Below are 19,058 nucleotides of genomic sequence, written 5' to 3'. Positions count from 1 at the left end.
GTATCGCAATGATAGAGAGGATCAAATTGAAGGAGGGATTGCGCTGTATGTTAAAGAAGGAATTGAGTCAAATAAAATAAACATTCCACATGAAACAGCAGCATGGAATCATTATGGATAGAAATTCCATGTGTGAAGGGAAGGAGTATTCTTGTAGGGCTATACTACTGTCCGCTGGAACAGAATGAACAGACAGATGAAGAAATGCTTACAGAGATTAGGAAAGCTGGCAAATTGGGCAATGCTAAAATAATGGGTTATTTCAACTACCCTGATATTGACTGGATAAATGTTACATTAGGGAATGCCAAGGAGATAAAATTTCTAGATGTAATAAATGACTGCTTCTTGGAGCATCTGGTCTAGAAACCGATGAGATGGGGAGCCATTTTGGATCTGGTTTTTGGTGGCGTGCATGGAATAGTGTGAGAGGTGGGAGTGTTGGGTCCACTGGGAAACAGTGATCATAAGCTATTATGGAAAGGAAATCTACTGTAGCTGCATTTAATTTGTGAAAGGGTGACTATAATAAAATGAGGAAAATGGTTAAAAAGAAACTAAAAGGAGAGGAAGTGACATCACGAGGCCGAATGGCCACTTAATCCTTGAGCTCCGTGCTTCCCTACCTTCTCTAAGGTGCCATTCACTATAAAAAATCCTCTCAAAGTCTCTACAGGAGCGGCAAATTGCTGGCGGTAGACCCAGGAGAAAAATGATGAGTAAAAAAAGCGGTGCGCCGCAACGGGAGAGCGAACACCTGTCCATGAGGCAGATGGAACGTGGCCTAGCTCGCCCTGCCTCCCCTAAGGCGCACAGAATGTCAGAGTCAGACTCGACTTCGTCCCGCGAAGAGCGCTCCGAACCCGCCCCCAATCAAGCTCTCTCACAGGACTTGACCAAATGCTTAGAAGCGCTTAGAGCTGAAATTGTGGCATCTAAAGAAGAGATCCTGGAGCACGTGGATGCACTGAGCATTGATTTGAGAGAGCTCGGGGGAAGGGTGGAAGCCTTGGAAGAGCATGCGGATGAGCAGGGGGAGAAAAATGAAGAGATGGACAGGTGCCTACAAAAGCTGACGGAGCAGACAGACGAACTTCAATTCAAGCTTGACGACCTTGAAAACCGGGGATGTAGACAAAATCTCTGGTTCAGGGGTGTCCAGGAAAATGGAGATATGGAGGATGTCCCGACGGTAGTGCGCGCCATATGTGCACAGTTGATGGGAGACGAACTTGAAGCCAGTGATGTGGGCATAGACAGAGCACATAGAGCATTGGGGTCCGCCAGGGACAACAAGCCGCGAGACATCATGGTGCGGTTCACCACATATGCCTGCAAAGAACAAATATGGCAAAAGGCTAGGCAGACCCCCAACCTGGAGTTTAATGGGGCACGTGTGGCGATCTATCAAGATCTCTCATTGTTCACGCTGAGCTTGAGGAGGGCCATGAAGCCGGTCACAGAGATCCTGACTAAGGAGAAGATATTCTACAGATGGGCATTCCCGTTTGCTATCTGCTTTGAACTCAAGGGGGAAAAGCTCCGCTGTCACAATGTGGGAGCAGCAAGGAAGAGTCTACCCGAAGCAGGCCTGGCTCCCACAGAAAGCCTGCCGATGGGGTTGGCCCCCTCTATGAAAGCACGCCTTCAGAGATGGAAGAGAGTGGAGAAAGCGGCTAAGAATATGTGACCCCAGACCTGAGAACCTGCAGCTGGATTGATTCAAGGGAGAGCAGACCTGGGGGCATATGCCCCAACGGGGGAAGGGAAGAGAGACTGTTCTGCGAGAGTTGACATTAGAGACATAGCAAGATGGATGGTAAAGGATGAATATGTGAATGTGTGGGTAAAAAGAGGGGGGGGATGAGAGCGGGGTGGGGGGATTGGTGGCAACTGTTTACATCTGTTTAAAAGTTGTTTAACACTACTTGAGGTTTGGCTAGTGGGGTTTCTTCTTTCGGATTCCCAAGTAGTGCCATATGGTACTGGTTGGTGGGAGGAGGAGAGTGGGGTTGGGAGGGGGTTCAGGGGGGAGTTAGGGGGAATGGGGGTAGGGGGAGGTGGGGCTAGGGCTAGGGGGGAGAGGGATAGTTTGAGAGGGGGAAAATTAGTGCAAGGTGGGTGTCTTTCCTTAAAAGAGTGTTTTTTTTCCAAAGACGCTTAAATGGTGGACTTTAGGTTTTGCACATACAACATAAAGGGGCTGAATTCTCCATACAAAAGACATGCCTTGTTGTGTGAATTAAATATGATGAAGCCACAAGTAGTTTTCCTGCAAGAAAGTCATTTCCTACAAAAGCATGAGGGACTACTGTTTTCTAAACAATACCAGCAGGTGTTTTGTACTTCGGATGTCATGGGGGCTAAAAAACGGAGGGTGGCTATAATGTTCCATAAAGATGTCCAGGTACAGATATTGCACTCGAGAAAGGACAGGGAGGGCAGATTTCTTCTCTTGCATGTGTTATTGGAGCAGGAGGAATATACACTGGCCAGTGTTTATGCCCCAAATGAGAGGCAGGAGAGTTTTTTCCTGTGTCTGAGGAGGGAGCTGCAGGCCTTTGTCAAAGGTAAACTAATGGTGGCTGGAGACTTTAATGCCACTATGCAACCAGGATTGGATAGGTCTGCTCCTCCTGCTCTGACCGATTGTAGAATTTCTCGTGCTCTGAAGTGTTCTGCTGAAGAGATAGGCTTATACGATGTGTGGAGATTGGGCAACTCCAGAGGGAGGGAATATACCTTTTATTCACCAGTGCACATCTCCTACTCCAGAATTGATTATATTCTTTTGGATAAAACTCTGTCAGTTGGAGTAGGGGAGGCCGCTATAGGTAATATTACCATATCAGATCACGCCCCAGTCTGGACCACTATCCCTTCCTTACGATCAGGAACTGGTGGCCAGATTTCTCCCAGTTCTGAAAGAGTACTTTGATATTAATATGGATTCAGGCCTGACCCTGGGGACAGTTTGGGATGCCTTTAAGGCAGTAGCGAGAGGGTACTTCATAAAGCAGGCAGGCCAGAGGACCCAAGCCCATAAGGAACGCTTGTCCCATTGTATGGAAAGGTTGGGAGACCTGGAGACTAAATATAGGGTGTCCGGATCTGTTTCTGATCTCAGAAGGCTACAGGCCATGAGACTGGAAATAGCCACTCTGCACGAAGACAGTTTGAAATTTGTGCATGCGAGCGTTAATCAGGTGTATTATGAATGCACTAATAAACCTGGAAGGTTATTGGCCACTAAATTAAGAAAACTGAGGTCCAATCGACATATATTAAGAGTGAGGGATGCTAAGGGAGAGGTGGTACATAAATCAACACAGATTAGGGACTGTTTTGCTCAATACTATGAGAATTTGTACCAGGAGGATGCTGTTGTACAGGTGGGGAAAATAGATGAGTATTTGGTGGCGAGGGGCCTAGCGGTCCTCTCTGAAACACAGAAGAGGGAATTGGAAGATCCGGTGAGGGTGGATGAGGTAATCAAGGTTATCAAAGCTCTACCATCAGGGAAAGTGCCAGGATTAGATGGTTTCACAAATGAGTTTTTTAAGGTATTCGGGGCACAGTTGGCTCCTTATCTGACTATGATTATTAACTCTGTGAGAGAAGGAGCCCCCCTTCCTTTGACTATGGTGGAGGCGTGGGTGGTGGTAATACCAAAACCTGGCAAAGATAAAACTGAATGTGCCTCGTATCGACCTATATCGATACTCAACGCAGATGTTAAAATATTGGCAAAGGTTTTGGCTAACTGACTGGGGAAGGTACTTCCTAGCCTAGTCCATCCGGATCAGGTAGGCTTTGTAGCTAATAGACAGGCTATGGACAACATACGGAGAACAGTGGACCTCCTATACGCAGCTCAGACAAAGGCTAGGCCTGTGGTGTTGCTCAGTCTAGATGCAGAAAAGGTGTTTGACCGGGTCCACTGGGGGTTTCTAGACAAGATTTTACACAGGGTTGGGATTGGTCAATACTACAGGACCTGGATTAGGGCGTTATATTCGGCTCCACGAACCTGTGTGCGGGTAAACGGTGGGAACTCTGCTGCATTTCCATTGGGTCAGGGTACACAACAGGGGTGCCCGCTATCTCCTTTACTCTTTGCTCTGGCAATGGAACCCTTGGCAGAGGCGATCAGAGAGCACCCAGACATTGCTGGAGTGAGGGCGGGAGCGCAGGAATACAAAGTCGCCTTATTCGCAGATGACGTTCTCCTGTCCTTAACAAACCCTTTAATCTCTCTTCCCAACCTAATGAAAGTGATAGATGAGTATGCTGGGATATCCGGCTATAAACTAAATGCTAGTAAATCCATTGGACTAGCGGTGGGGGTACCTCTGGGTTTAATGGAAACATTGAAGACGTCCTTTGCTTTCAAGTGGGAGGGTAGTGCATTGAGCTATTTAGGCGTGAAGATTTCGAGTAATTTGTCTGCATTGTTCGATATTAATTACCAGGCTTTTAAGAGGGAGGTACAGAGGGATCTGGACAGATGGTCGTCTATGGGATTATCCTGGTTCGGGCGAATTGCTGCGATCAAAATGAACATATTGCCCCGACTTCTGTACTTGTTTCAGGTACTTCCTTTGAAATTGTCCAGATCCTTCTTGTCTGGGATGCAAGACATTTTGATCCATTTTGTATGGAATCAAAAAAAGCCGTGACTGCCCCGAGCCTTGCTATATAAGAGTAAACGGGAGGGAGGATTGGGGGTACCCAACCTGTCCTGGTACTATTGGGCAGTGCAAGCTAGAGCGGTGATAGATTTGTTTAGAAGGGAAGATCACAAAAGGTTGGTAGATATTGAACAAGCCTTGGTGGGGTCTCGGAAACTGGGGCATCTAATGTGGCTGGCTGGTAAACACAAGGGAAGGATAGATAGATTCCCGCCTACGGTCCAGGCTACTTTCTACTACTGGGATCGCATGTTCCTGGACCGACAGCCGATAGTATCAGGCCTAGCACCAATAGTGGACAATCCTTCGTTTGCACCCGGTATAGGCAATAGCATTTTTTGTAGATGGACCGCCTCTGGCCTGGATATTCTGGGGCAAATGGACGTGGGAGAGGCTGTCGTGCCCTTTGAGAAACTGGTGGAAGATTTTGGGCTTAGACCGGGCGATCGTTACAGCTATTCGCAGCTACAGCATTTTCTGAAAGGGCCAGCCTATGGAGTATGTCTGCGGCGTGATATACACCCGATGGAGGAGGTGTGTGTAGACACTAGGGGCACGTGAGGACTGATATCCTTTCTGTACGATTATCAAATGAAACGTTCGAAACCGTCCACATTGCACAGAAAGAGGTGGGAACAAGAACTACAGCTTACCCTACCGGAGGCTAGTTGGTTGGCATTAGAGAAGAGGATCCGGAAGTCCTGTTTGGCCGTGGCTATGCAAGAGAATGCCGTAAAGGTATTTTATAGATGGTATTTGACACCGGCCAGACTACATCACATGTGTGCTCAGGTACGCCAGAGTTGTTGGCAGAATTGTGGAGAGGTGGGAACTGTGGGGCATATCTGGTGGACATGCTCTAAAGCACAGGCTTACTGGAGAGGGGTTCAGTCGCGTCTTCAAGTGTGGATCGGTAGGTCTGTAGATTGGCATCCTTTGATCTTTCTTCTGGGGTGACGGCCAGAAGGCCTCACGTCTGATCAGTGGCTTTTAGTGCGAGCCTCCCTGAACGCTGCCCGGGTAAACTTAGCACATAGTTGGAAATCTCCGCTGGTTCCCCCGGTGGTGAGATGGATAACTAAGGTGCGATATATTTGTGAAATGGAGAGATTGACTGCTGTGAAGAGAAAAACTATGCCCAAATGGCACAGGGTTTGGGAACCCTTCTTGATCAAGTGCCCTGAATAAAAGATGTACTGAATGAAAGACAGGAAAGATCAGGGGGAGGGAATGGGGGGCTTAGAGAACAAGAGGGGGGGTTTAGGATAACTCTGGGGGGTGTTAATACATAAAACTGGAAAACGTTTGAAGTATAATAAGTTACTGTTATGGCATTGTTATATGTTTGGATTGATCTTTTGTTATGCACTCTTTTCATGATCCAGAATGTAAGCGGAATTGTGTATTCAATTCTATTGTATTGTATCGAGAAGCATATGGCATGCAGTGGCATACCTAGGGTAGTTGACACCCGGGGCCGGTCATTTTTTAACACCCCCCAAATCCAGTACTAGGCATACCGAGAATACAAAACACTCAGGACCTATAGAGCAATTCTAGCATATCATAAGCAGTAATTTCTACCAGTCACACAAGGAAAAGGAAAGCATCTTAAACACTACAGTGAGCACTAGAACATCAATTCACCTATTGTAAAACAAAAACAGACAGATTAGTACAGATCATCGATCCTGCAGTCAATGCCAACCGAAAGCCATGTCTTTTTCACAAACACAGATACACCCTAATCCACTATAGAATAAGTAATCATAAACTTTCTATTTAGACAAAAATTAAACTGAACCCCCAATGCCAGACTCTGCATACAATGCAACACCACAGAAACAGAAAATGTCCCCTAGTACTGTGCAAAATATAAAGACAGCAGATGTAAATTTGAAAAAACTAACAAATACCAATCACCACTTTACAAATTAACAAATAGAAATAAAACAAATACAGAAAATAAAATAATACCATTTTATTGGACTAATACATTTAGCTTCCAGAGGCCAAAATCTCCTTCCTCAGGTCAGTACAGTATAGTGCTGTTACAGTATCCTATCCTGACCTGAGGAAGGGGGTTTTGTTCCCTGAAAGTTAAGTCAAAATGTATTAAAATTAGTCCAATAAAAAGATTACCTTATTTACATGTTCTATTTATAAACAACACAGCTACAATACTATATCCTAAAGCAAAATAATAAAAATATATATTTACAGTTTGTTTTCTCTGGTTTCTGCTTTCCTCATCTTCTTTTCACTGTCTTCCTTCCATCCAGGATCTGTCTTTGCTCTCTCTCTGCCATCCAGTGTCTGCCCTCTCTAATGTCCCTTCCATCCACTGTCTGCCCTCTCTCTCCCTCCCTCCCTCCCTTCCATCCACCATTTGCCCCAGTCTGCCCTCTTTCTCTCTCCCCCTTCCACCCACCATCTGCCCTTTCTCTCTGCCCCTTCAATCCGTCTGCCCTCCCTCTCCCATCCATCCAGGGTCTGCCCTCCCTCACGCTCCCCACTTCCATCCAGGGTCTGTCCCTTCTCTCTCTCTGCCCCTCTTTTCAGCCCCCAGTTCCACCTGCCCCTAGTTCCAGCCCCAGCCCACATCTCCCACCTGCCCCCCTTTTCAGCCCCACTATCCCACCAGTCCCCAGCCCTTTTCTCCCAACAGTCCTGAGCTTCAGCCCCCAGCCACTTCTCCCTGTCCCCTTTTCAGCCCCTAGTTTCAACCCCAGCCCTTTTCTCTCACCAGTCCTGAGCTCAGCCCCAACCAGTTCTCCCTGTCCCCTTTAAAGCCCCCAGTTTCATCCCCTGCCCCGTTTCAGCCCACAGTTCCAGCACTAGCCCCCTTATCCCAAATACCCTCCTTTTCAGCCCCCAGTTCCAGCCCCCTTCATCCACCACATGCTTTGCATTCCCCTTTTCAGCCCCAGACCCATTCTCCCACCTGCCCCAGGCATGGACCCATTCTCCCTCCTGCCCCCTTGTCAGACCCTAGTTCCAGCTTCAGACCCCTTCTCCCCTCTGAGCACCTCCACCCCTCCCCAATCCCCTTCTCCCCTGTGAGCACCCCTCTCAGCTCCCCCACCCCAATTCCCTTCTCCCCTCTGAGAACCCCTCTCCAGTTCCCTTCTCCCCTCTTAGAACCCCTCTGAGCTCCCCCACCCCTCCCCAATTCCCTTCTCCCCTCTGAGAACCCCTCTCAGCTCCCCCACCCCTCAACAATTCCCTTCTCCCCTCTGAGAACCCCTCTCAGCTCCCCCACCCCTCACCAATTCCCTTCTTCCCTCTGAGAACCCCTCTCCAGTTCCCTTCTCCCCTCTGATCTCCCCCCACCCCTCCCCAATTCCCTTCTCCCCTCTGAGAACCCCTCTCAGCTCCCCCACCCCTCACCAATTCCCTTCTCCCCTCTGAGAACCCCTCTCAGCTCCCCCACCCCTCAACAATTCCCTTCTCCCCTCTGAGAACCCCTCTCCAGTTCCCTTCTCCCCTCTGATCTCCCCCCACCCCTCCCCAATTCCCTTCTCCCCTCTGAGAACCCCTCTCAGCTCCCCCACCCCTCACCAATTCCCTTCTCCCCTCTGGGAACCCCTCTCAGCTCCCCCACCCCTCACCAATTCCCTTCTCCCCTCTGAGAACCCCTCTCAGCTCCCCCACCCCTCACCAATTCCCTTCTTCCCCCTGAGAACCCCTCTCCAGTTCCCTTCTCCCCTCTGATCTCCCCCCACCCCTCCCCAATTCCCTTCTCCCCTCTGGGAACCCCTCTCAGCTCCCCCACCCCTCACCAATTCCCTTCTCCCCTCTGGGAACCCCTCTCAGCTCCCCCACCCCTCACCAATTCCCTTCTCCCCTCTGAGCTCCCCCACCTCCTTCTCCCATCTGAGCCCCCCCCCCCCCCCCCGTGGAGAGCGACAGAGCCCTCTTCTCCTGCCACCACCCTGCGTTTTTTTAAATCCATGCAGCGACGCAGGTATCTGCCCTGCTGTGTGCTGTGAAAAAAGAAAATCGCATCGTTCGCTGGCGTCCTTCGCTATGTCCCGCCCTCGAGGAAATAGGAAGTTACCTCAAAAGAGGGCGGGACATAGTGAAGGACGCCAGCGAATGAAGCGATTTTCTTTTTTCACAGCACACAGCAGGGCAGATACCTGCGTCGCTGCATGGATTTAAAAAAAAAATGCAGGGTGGTGGCAGGGGACGACGGAGCACCCCCCCCATCCGCCGACACCCGGGGCGGACCGCCCCCACTGCCCCCCCCCCCCTTGGTACGCCACTGATGGCATGTTTTGATTATCAATGCTCAATAAAGACTTCTATAAATTAAAAAAAAAAAAAGAAACTAAAAGGATCAGCTACTAAGGTTAGGACACTAAAACAGGTGTGGTCGTTATTCAGAAATACCATCTTGGAAGTCCAGTCCAGATGTATTCCACGTATTTGCAAAGGTGGAAAGAAGAGAAAATGACAGCCAGCTTGATTAAAAGGTGAAGTAAAAGAGGTCATTACAGTCAAAAGATTGCCCTTCAAAGAATAGAAAAAGGACCCAAATGAAGAAAATAAGAAGCAACATAAGCACTGACAAGTCAGATGCAAAGCATTAATAAAGAAGGCTAAACGTGAATATGAAGAGAAACTTATCGCAGAGGCTAAAACTCACAGTAACAACTTTTTCAGGTAAATAAGAAGCAATAATCCTGCGAGGGAATCCATGGGACCGATTGATCATGAAGGAGCAAAAGGGGTGCTCAGGGAGGACAAGGCCCTAGCGGAGAAACTGAATGAATTCTTTGCTTCTGTCTTTATGGAAAAAAGATGTAAGAGATCTGCCTGTAACTGAAATGGTTTTCAAGGGTGATGATATGAAGGAAGTGAAATAAATCTCGGTGAACCTGTAAGATGTACTGAGCCAAAATTGACAAATTAAAGTGTAGTAAATCACCTGGACCGGATGGCATACAACCAAGAATACTCATAGAAAAGCATGAAATTGCTGATCTGCTGTTAGCTGTTGGTTTCATGCTGCAACCACAAGAAAGGTTACATGTTCCTAGCTTACATCACAGCTCTCATTAGCGTGAAGCCATACTGGTATGACTTATGAGACTTGAGACTTGACCTGGAGTTTCTGCACCACTCAGCTCAAAGCAAATGAGTTATTTTATTTATTGGAATGTATTAAGCACCTTTATGAAAAGATTCACTCATGATGGATACAAGGTAAATATCACCTTTTTTCTTTTGCAGCTGCTAGCTGAGTATGTGACTGGGAGGTGGGTGGTATGGGGTAACTGACTAAGAGTGTCTGAGAGGTAAGAAGGAAGTGAGGGGTGACTGGCTGAAGGAGAGGTAGGGAGGGGGGTGGTTGACATGTTAGGGATAAAGGGTTGTGACTGTTGAGGGGAGAGAAAGAGATTGGGTGAGGGCATAGCACCGGACAATATGAACAGACAACGGAGAGAGAGAGAGAGAGAGTTGGTAAGAAAAAAGTACAGGGATGGGGGTGAAGAGAGGTCATTGGACTGTGCAATGTTGCATTAAGGGCCTGATGAAATTATGCTTTCTTTTTACATAGTCACAGAGAGGGAAGAGTCTTATTAACTCAGGCCATAAAGGAGCTATACATTCAAACAAAACCAGTTGAGGCCTTTTCTAGGGCTTCTTTCTAGAAGCCTATTTTATAAAGAGGGGCATAATTGAATGAAAACGTCTATCTCCATGGGCGTTTATCTCCGAGAACGGGTCCGTGAAGGGGCGGACCGAACCGTATTTTCGAAAAAAAATAGACGTCCATGTTTTATTCGACAATTTGTGAGCTGGGCATTTTTGTTTTTCAGTGATAATGGAAAATGAAAGCGCCCAGCTCAAAAACGAATAAATCCAAGGCATTTGTTCGTGGGAGGGGCCAAGATTCGTAGTGCACTGGTCCCCCTCACATGCCAGGACACCAACCGGGCACCCTAGGGGGCACTTTTACAAAAACAAAAAAAAGAGGTAAAAGAGCTCCCAGGTGCATAGCACCCTTCCCTTGTGTGTTGAGCCCCCCAAATTCCCCTCAAAACCCACTGCCCACAAGTCTACACCATTACTATAGCCCTAAGGGGTGAAGGGGGGGCACCTACATGTGGGTACAGTGGGTTTGGGGGGGTTGGACGACTAAGCATTAAGCAGCACAATTGTAACAGGTAGGGGGGGATGGGCCTGGGTCCACCTGCCTGAAGTCCACTGCACCCCCTAACAACTGCTCCAGGGACCTGCATACTGCTGCCAGGGAGGTGGGTATGACATTTGAGGGTGAAAATAAAAAGTTGTGAAACATCATTTTTTGTGATGGGAGGGGGTTAGTGACCACTGGGGGAGTCAGGGGAGGTCATCCCCGATTCCCTCTGGGGGTAATCTGGTCATTTAGGGCACTTTTTGGGGCCTTATTCGTGGAAAAAACAGGGTCCAGGAAAAGTGCCCTAAATTCTAGCTACAAACGCATACTTTTTTTCCATTATCGGCGAAAGGCGTCCATCTCTCCTCGGCCGATAACCACGCCCCAGTTCCACCTTCGCCACACCTCCGACATGCCCCCGTCAACTTTGTACGCTTCCGCGATGGAGTGCAGTTGAAAACGTCCAAAATCGGCTTTCCATTATACCGATTTATTCGTTTTTGTGAGATAAACGTCTATCTCCCGATTTGGGTCGAAATCTAGGCGTTTTTCTCTTTCAATTATAAGGTGGAAAGGCACATAGGTGAATTCATAGAGCAATGGAGTGGAGGAGTAGCCTAATGGTTATTGTAGTGGGCTGAGAACCTGGGGGAACTGCAGCTCCATGTGACTCTGAGCAAGTCATTTAACTCTGTTACCCCAGGTACAAAAGATTGTAAGCACACTATGGACAGAGAAAATGTAGACTACTTTAGTTGTACCACAGAAAGGCATGTCATCAAATCCATGTATTTATAAAACAGTAATTTTAGACTTCTCCCTGTGGGCGTCTTTTACTAAGGCGCGCTCACGTTTTTAGTGTGCCTTAAATTTGTGGGCGTGCTAAACGTTAGAGACACCAATGCATTCCTATGGGCATCTCTAATGTTTAGCGTGCCCACAATAAAATTAACCTCCATGGTAAGATGCATACTCCATGAGGCAGAAAGATTATAGCTCATAAGTGAAAATCCCTAATTCAGCCATAGCATGATACTTATTTTCATGTTTCATTAAAGTGGATTGCTATGTACTGTGAACCACACTGTACACCCACTAATTTCCAAGAATTGTGATTTAAGTCATAGTAAAACAGGTGACTTTTTTTTGTTAATAATGAACTGTGGGTTGGTAAAATAAAATCTGCAATGTCCTTGACCCTTTAAATGATCACAAAATCTAACACAACTTACTTTTAAATATTAACCATGGAGTGGTGATGAAGTCTAGTGATTAGAGCAGCCCAGTTCAAATCCTACTGCTCCCCCTTGTGATCTTGAGCAATTCACTTAACATCCCACCCCCCATTGCCTCGAATATAAACATTTTACTAATCTGCACTAAAAAATGTCCATAGCATGCCCTTATGTGGGAATTTCCCCCATGCTAAGACCATTTTTAGTGCAGCTGCAAAATGGCTGATTTTCCTTTTTCTAGGTTAATGGTCATATACTAATGTTACACTATTAGGGTTCTCTCACATTATATCTAGCACACTTATTGTGGTAAAGAGGAAAAGCCTCGAGAAGGTCCCAGACTTTTACACTGTTATGCTGGAGCAGGACTCCTTCATCATCGGCAAAAATCTCTACAGATGGTCTGTAACTGTGACTATCCGGAACAAGCAAAATAGAAGAACTTAGCTTGATTTCAGCTGGTCTCCGTGCTCTTCTCCAGGCCCCGACCGAGATCAATGGTGGCCAGCGTGTCGAATCACTGTTTTCTGCTTCAGGATCACAAGCCGAAAGGACATCCGTTCAGTAAAGCTGACGGAAGCTTCCGTATGTCCTTTCAGCTTGTGATCCTGAAGCAGAAAACAGTGATTCAAAACGCTGGCCACCGTTGATCACGGTCGGGGCCTGGAGAAGAACACGGAGACCAGCTGAAATCAAGCTAAGTTCTTCTATTTTGCTTGTACCGGATAGTCACAGTTACACACCATTCTGTAGAGGTTTTTGCCGATGATGAAGAAGTCCTGCTCCCAGTGGCGTAGCCAGACTGCCAATTTTGGGTGGGCCTGAACCCAAAGTGGGTGGGCACAAAATTTTCTCTGTCCCCCCCCCCCTCCCCAGCAAAATGTAGTCACACTCAGATACATTTGTCACACAGGGTAAAGTGCTGCTTTTCAGTGCATCAGATTTCAGACAATTTATTTAATAGCCTTAACACCCTTTTCAGTGAGCTTTCAGAGGCCAAAACCTCCTGCCTCAGGTCAGTATAATGCTGTTACGGTATCCTCTCCTGACCTAAGGAAGGAAGTATTGGTCTCTGAAACTTTATTAACACCATATTACTTTATCCTAAATTCAAAATAAAATTATTTTCTTTACCTTTGTTGTATGGCCATTTACTTTTTCTCATTGTGTTGCTCCCAGTCTCTAGATTCTGCTTTCCTTCGTTTTCGCTTGACTCTTCTGCCAGGGTTTCCTGGCCATTTGTCATTTTTCTCTCCTTTTTCTTTGCTTTCTTCAATATTTTTCTGCCTCTCTCTGTGTCCAGATTTAATTCATTCTTACTATCCATTCTTTAATTTCCTTCATCTACTTATGGCTTTTCATCTTTTTCTCACCCTTGTTCTCCCCATGCCCCTTCCTCTTATTCTCCAATCTTTCACTACTCCCCCTTTCCATGCAGCAGCTCTCCTCTTTCTCTCCCCATCCTTCCAGTGTCTCCCCTCTCTCTCCCCATCCTTCCAATAGTCTCCCCTCTTTCTTTCTGCATCCTTCCATCCAGTGTCACCTCTTTCTCCCTATCCTTCCATCCAGCGTCTTCCCTCTTTCTCTCCCCATCCTTCCACCCATCTACCCTCTCTCCTGATCCTTCCATCTAATGTCTCTCTCCATCCTTCTAACCAGTGTCTATCTCTCTACCCTTTTCTGTTCAGTGTCCCTTCTCTCTCCACATCCTTCCAGTCTCTCCCCTTTTTCTCTGCATCCTTTCATCCATCTCCCCTCTTTCTCTGCCATCCTCCCATCTGTTTTCCCTCTTTCTCTCCCCATCCTCCGTTTTCCCTCCTTCTCTGCCATCCTCCCATCTGTTTCCCTCTTTCTCTGCCATCCTCCCATCTGTTTTCCCTCTTTTCTCCCCATCCTTCCATTTTCCCTCTTTCTCTGCCATCCTCCCATCTGTTTTCCCTCTTTCTCTCCACATCCTTCCATTTTCCCTCTTTCTCTGCCATCCTCCCATCTGTTTTCCCTCTTTCTCTCCCCATCCTTCCATTTTCCCTCTTTCTCTCCCCATCCTTCCATTTTCCCTCTTTCTCTGCCATCCTCCCATCTGTTTTCCCTCTTTCTCTCCCCATCCTTCCATTTTCCCTCTTTCTCTCCCCATCCTTCCATTTTCCCTCTTTCTCTGCCATCCTCCCATCTGTTTTCCCTCTTTCTCTCCCCATCCTTCCATTTTTCCTCTTTCTCCCCATCCTGCCATCCATTTTCCCTCTCCCATTCAGGCCCACCAGCCCCAGCTCCCATTGCCGGCCACTGCTGCTTTTCCTGATGAGCAGCAGGGCCGGCGCTACAAAAAGAAGAAGCGCTCAGCTGACTGAGCTGAGCGCCAACGCGTCGCTAACCCGACGAGAAAAAATGTTTTAAAAAAAACGCGGCACTGCAGGCAGCCTCGAAGCATTGGCTGCTGGCTCTGCCGTCTCTTCCGTCACTGCCCCTGCTTCGCTACAGGGGCAGTGATGTAAGAGACGGGAGGAGCCTGCACAGAGCCAGCAGCCAATGCTTCGAGGCTGCCTGCAATGCCGCATTTTTTAAAAAACATTTTTTCTTGTCCTTAGCGACGCGTTGGCACTCAGCTCAGTCAGCTGAGCGCTTCTTCTTTTTGTAGCGCCGGGCGCCGGCCCTGCTGCTCATCAGGAAAAGCAGCAGTGGCTGGCAATGGGAGCTGGCGCTGGGCGGGCCTGGGCTGGAATTGGGTGGGCCTGGGCCCACCCAGGCCCACCCGTAGCTACGCCCCTGCCTGCTCCAGCATGACAGTGTAAAAGTCTGGGACCTTCTCGAGGCTTTTCCTCTTTATCACAATAAGTGTGCTAGTTATAATGTGAGAGAACCCTAAGTGTGATAGTGTGCCTTTAAGCAAGACTGAGTTTCTCAACCCCTACTTGGATATTTTAGCTTGTCCATATACTAATGTTGCCATTTGTGCATGGCCATTAGCAAAATTAGTGTGTGACCACTTATCGACACATATTTTATAGGCAGTAAGCGCTCACTTGCTATTCCTGTATAATTAGCACACGGTAATGCAGACTCGCTGGGTAGCACAGAAACATCCACTCTCCTCCGCCAGATATGGCTCCTCAGTAAAAAAATAAAATAGATTTTTAGCAGGTGGCTTGTGCTCGTAAATTGCAATATTATCGCAGGATGCCTCAGCGTGGGATGCCGCATCTTAGTAAAAAGACCCCTTAGTCTGCCTTAATGTAGTTCTCCTTGAGCTATTATTGAAAAAGACGTGAACTAAACTTGCATTAAAAAAAAAGAAAAAGAAAAACAGAGTCTGTTCTTTCTCTATCTTTTATTTATTTATTTATTTATTAAGAATTGCTCATAATATCAATCAGTACATATAATGGATAGACCAATCGAAAGGTTCTGAATATACAAAACTGTGAGTTATATGAAACAATTCACATCAAGAACTACAAAAACAAGGGAGCAGTTGAATTCATAGGACTCAGTTTGGTAAATGGTGCCAAAGTGTGGGAGCAAAAAAAAAAAAAAAGGAGCACTAATAACTATTCTATAAACAGTGCTCAAAGCTGGACATTATTTATAGAATAGCGCTTAGTGCCAGGATCTGTGCCAATTTTGGCAATGAGGATTTACACCAACTGAAACCTGGTGGAAATCCTTGTGCTTAAATTAGGTGCAGATACCTGAATTCTGTAACATACTGAATTGCCCCTGACTTGTTCATGCCTGGTCATGCCAAAATTTCTGCACACATGTTTATAGAATAGCAAGTATAAAGATGCCTGAATAAATTCCAATTATTGCCAATTAGTGCCAATAATTGATTGTTAGCGCTCAATTATCAGTGCTAACTGGCTTTTTAAGCAATACAATTGCACCCACAATTTTCAGCGCTACATATAGAATTAGGGGGATAGGTATGTAACCCGGGTCTCACCCGTGTACTAGCTCCATCCCCAGGCCACAAAGTAGATATCAGTCAGTTCAGTTCAGCTTCACATTCAGAGCCACTTTCACCTCTCATCCATTACAGTTCACCTGCAGTCAAGCTTGAGAGTAGGAATAGCGATCGGGGGGTTGGGGAGGCACTTGTACCCTCGTGTTCAAAGATACACTGTAGTCACAGCTTATGCAAATTCAAACTGTTTATTTCTTCCAACTCTGCAACAGGCAGTACTTCAAACCTTTAATAAGTAGTCCAAACAGTATATACAACTTAAATCTAATCCTTCTGGTGACCCTCAGGAGAACTTCTATACCACTTCTCCTCCACAGTTTACCTGTCCATGCCTATCGTGTAGGGCAGTGCTATTCTCAGTGGCTGTTTCTCTTCTTCTCAGCACAAATTCAATCTCTGCGGGCTCAGACCCTCTTCCGGGTCATAATAAAGGTTTCTTTTGGAGCATCTTACCTTGATGTGGTGACTGATCACTTGATACTGGTTCCTTTCCACCAAATTTCTGTTTGTGTTTCGGTTCTGTGGAAGGTGTGAACCCCATCTGGCTATGCTCATTGCAAGGGGACCATCAGGCAACCAAAGACCCCTCTATGGGCATAATTCCAACCTTTATTCCTTTTTCAACTCCCCCCTTTGTCATTCTCTACAAAAGTAACTCTATTTCCATGTGTTCTGTTTCAAAACCACTCCCCGTGGGCTTGGCCTTTACCCAACCAGGGACATCCTACCACTCCAGGATATCCTGAAAACGTGACTGGTAAGGGATGTAGACAGAATAAGGGGGGAAACCCAATAAAATGCCATAAGCATGAATGGCACACAACAATCATGTAACCAATGAAGTGGGTTAGTTAAAATCAACAAGAGGTCATTAGCAAAAGCTAGTACTTTAAAGACACTACAGCCTACCTGGATTGATACTTTATTAATATATAGTGCCTATCTTAGATTTTTTTAGCAGTGCCAAAAATATGTATTTATCTTTTTAAAGTATTTGCTATTGTAGGGTTTGGTAATATGCCTTACATTGTTTCTTTTAAATAAAATTTCTTATTTTTTCAATTGTGACCTCTGACCCCTGTGGGCAGGAATAAAGTTGATAGCTGTTTTCAGCTTGGCAGATTCACTGTCGTTACCTGTGAAAAGGAGATGCTGCCACTCTGAAGAGAGATTGCTCTGTTATGAGTAAGCTTTGCCTTCTGCTAAGGCTTTTTGATTTTATTTCTACATGATTCATTGTATATTTATTATGTTTATAAATGTTTAGCTTATTGGAATTGAATTGGCTATTATTGGAAAGTTTTTATACTTATTCCCCTGTAGGTATGATTCCTCTTTGGTGTTTTCTTATTTGTTCACACGTTGTCTGTAGCACCACATCCAAATTTATGCTTTGAATTAGTGTTTTTACACTTGTTCACATATCTTTATGCATTGATAGGTCTCTCACTCTTTTGTAATCTAATCTTGACATTTTTATTCCGCTTTACTAAGAAAAGCTCCAGGTGGATTCCACCAAAGAGACAATCCCTCATAACAATATATTTCCTTGATAAAAATCCAAATTCTATAGAAACAAACACCTATCAGGTATAAAGTAAAAAGAAAAACTTTAATAGGTCTCCTAAAAGTACTATAGCAAGTAATATTATGGATATAACACAGCAATTTGTTCCAGGATGCTGGACCCCTACCAGTCAAAGTTCTCTGCTAATATAGATATTTGTCACAATATTGACTGATTGGTCACTACCTCTCACACATATTGCTGTTTATGTTTTTAATGAATACTGTGTAGCTGTCTTATTGATGTAATGATATTGCATGCATGATTGAACCTTTCTTTGTGATCTCTCAAACTGTATAACTCCATATCTGTCACCAAGTTGTCTGTTATTTTTAAAAATCTTTTTATCATATGTATGATTTTATAACTTTGCTTTGATGTATTATTTTGGTTAATTGTATGATTTTAATGTTTGTATTGTATTTTCACCCCTGCTGCATGCCTACAGGCAAAAATGTGGCCATGTCAGCTGTTTGTCTTTTAATAAACTACATTGTTTTTCAGATTGTTGGCCTGCTGTCTGTTTTGCTATACCTTCTAGCCCAGTATCTGTGGCCAATCCAGGTCACAAGTACCTGGCAGAACTCAAAGAATAGCAACATTCCATTCTTCAAATGGCAAAAGACAGGTGAAGCTTAAGCAACTCCAGTGTTGATCACTTTTTTGTCATGTTCTGTGAGTGAGAGTGCTGAGCAGCTCAGGGTGTAGTGGAAGACATCTTGACTGGTAAGTTGAATACTGTCTGTAATACTTGGGGATGATATGTGGTTATAACCAGGACTAATAATGTATAACCAGGACTACATCATGTTTGGCTGCCTCTATGATTGGTGTAGTGGAAACTTGACAATCAGCATTTAAGATTGGGTGACTGGGGCCCATACAGAATGGCGGACGTGGCTCTGGCAACCTTGTTGGACAGACTGGATGGATCATGCAGGTCTTTATCTGACATCATTTACTGTGTTTTCTCCATGGATTTAATTGATAAAGGTCAAAACTGCTTAACTTGTATGTTGATAAACTCTTTGGCTTGGCAATATCTTTCCCATTCTTGATTTTCATAGATGCTTTCTACTCAATGAGTATTATTATGAGGAGTGGTCATCTGGCAGCTAAAATTTAAATTTAAAAAAGAGTAGAATCTATTTAGGGTAGAAAAAATACCAGCAGGAAATACATAATAAGTGAAGGAGGCTTTTTATGTGCATTAAACAAAAAATAGATTTTTAGATCATACATGAAAGTAATGAGCAGTTGATAAGATCAACTTGATTCCTCATTATTTTTTTGTTTACTTTTTAGAGTTTTAAATGGTTTTTCTTTAGTATTCTTTGCAGTAATGTCTTGGAGCTCAGGGGCCCTTTTACAGAGCAGCGGTAAGCCCAACGCAGGCTTACCACTTGCTCTTTTGGGTCTACTGACAGCCCAACACAGCTGCCGGTGGTAGTCCCGC

This window comes from Microcaecilia unicolor, chromosome 3 (assembly GCF_901765095.1).
Source record: "Microcaecilia unicolor chromosome 3, aMicUni1.1, whole genome shotgun sequence".
Lineage (NCBI taxonomy): Eukaryota > Metazoa > Chordata > Amphibia > Gymnophiona > Siphonopidae > Microcaecilia > Microcaecilia unicolor.
This window is presented reverse-complemented; position numbering follows the sequence as displayed.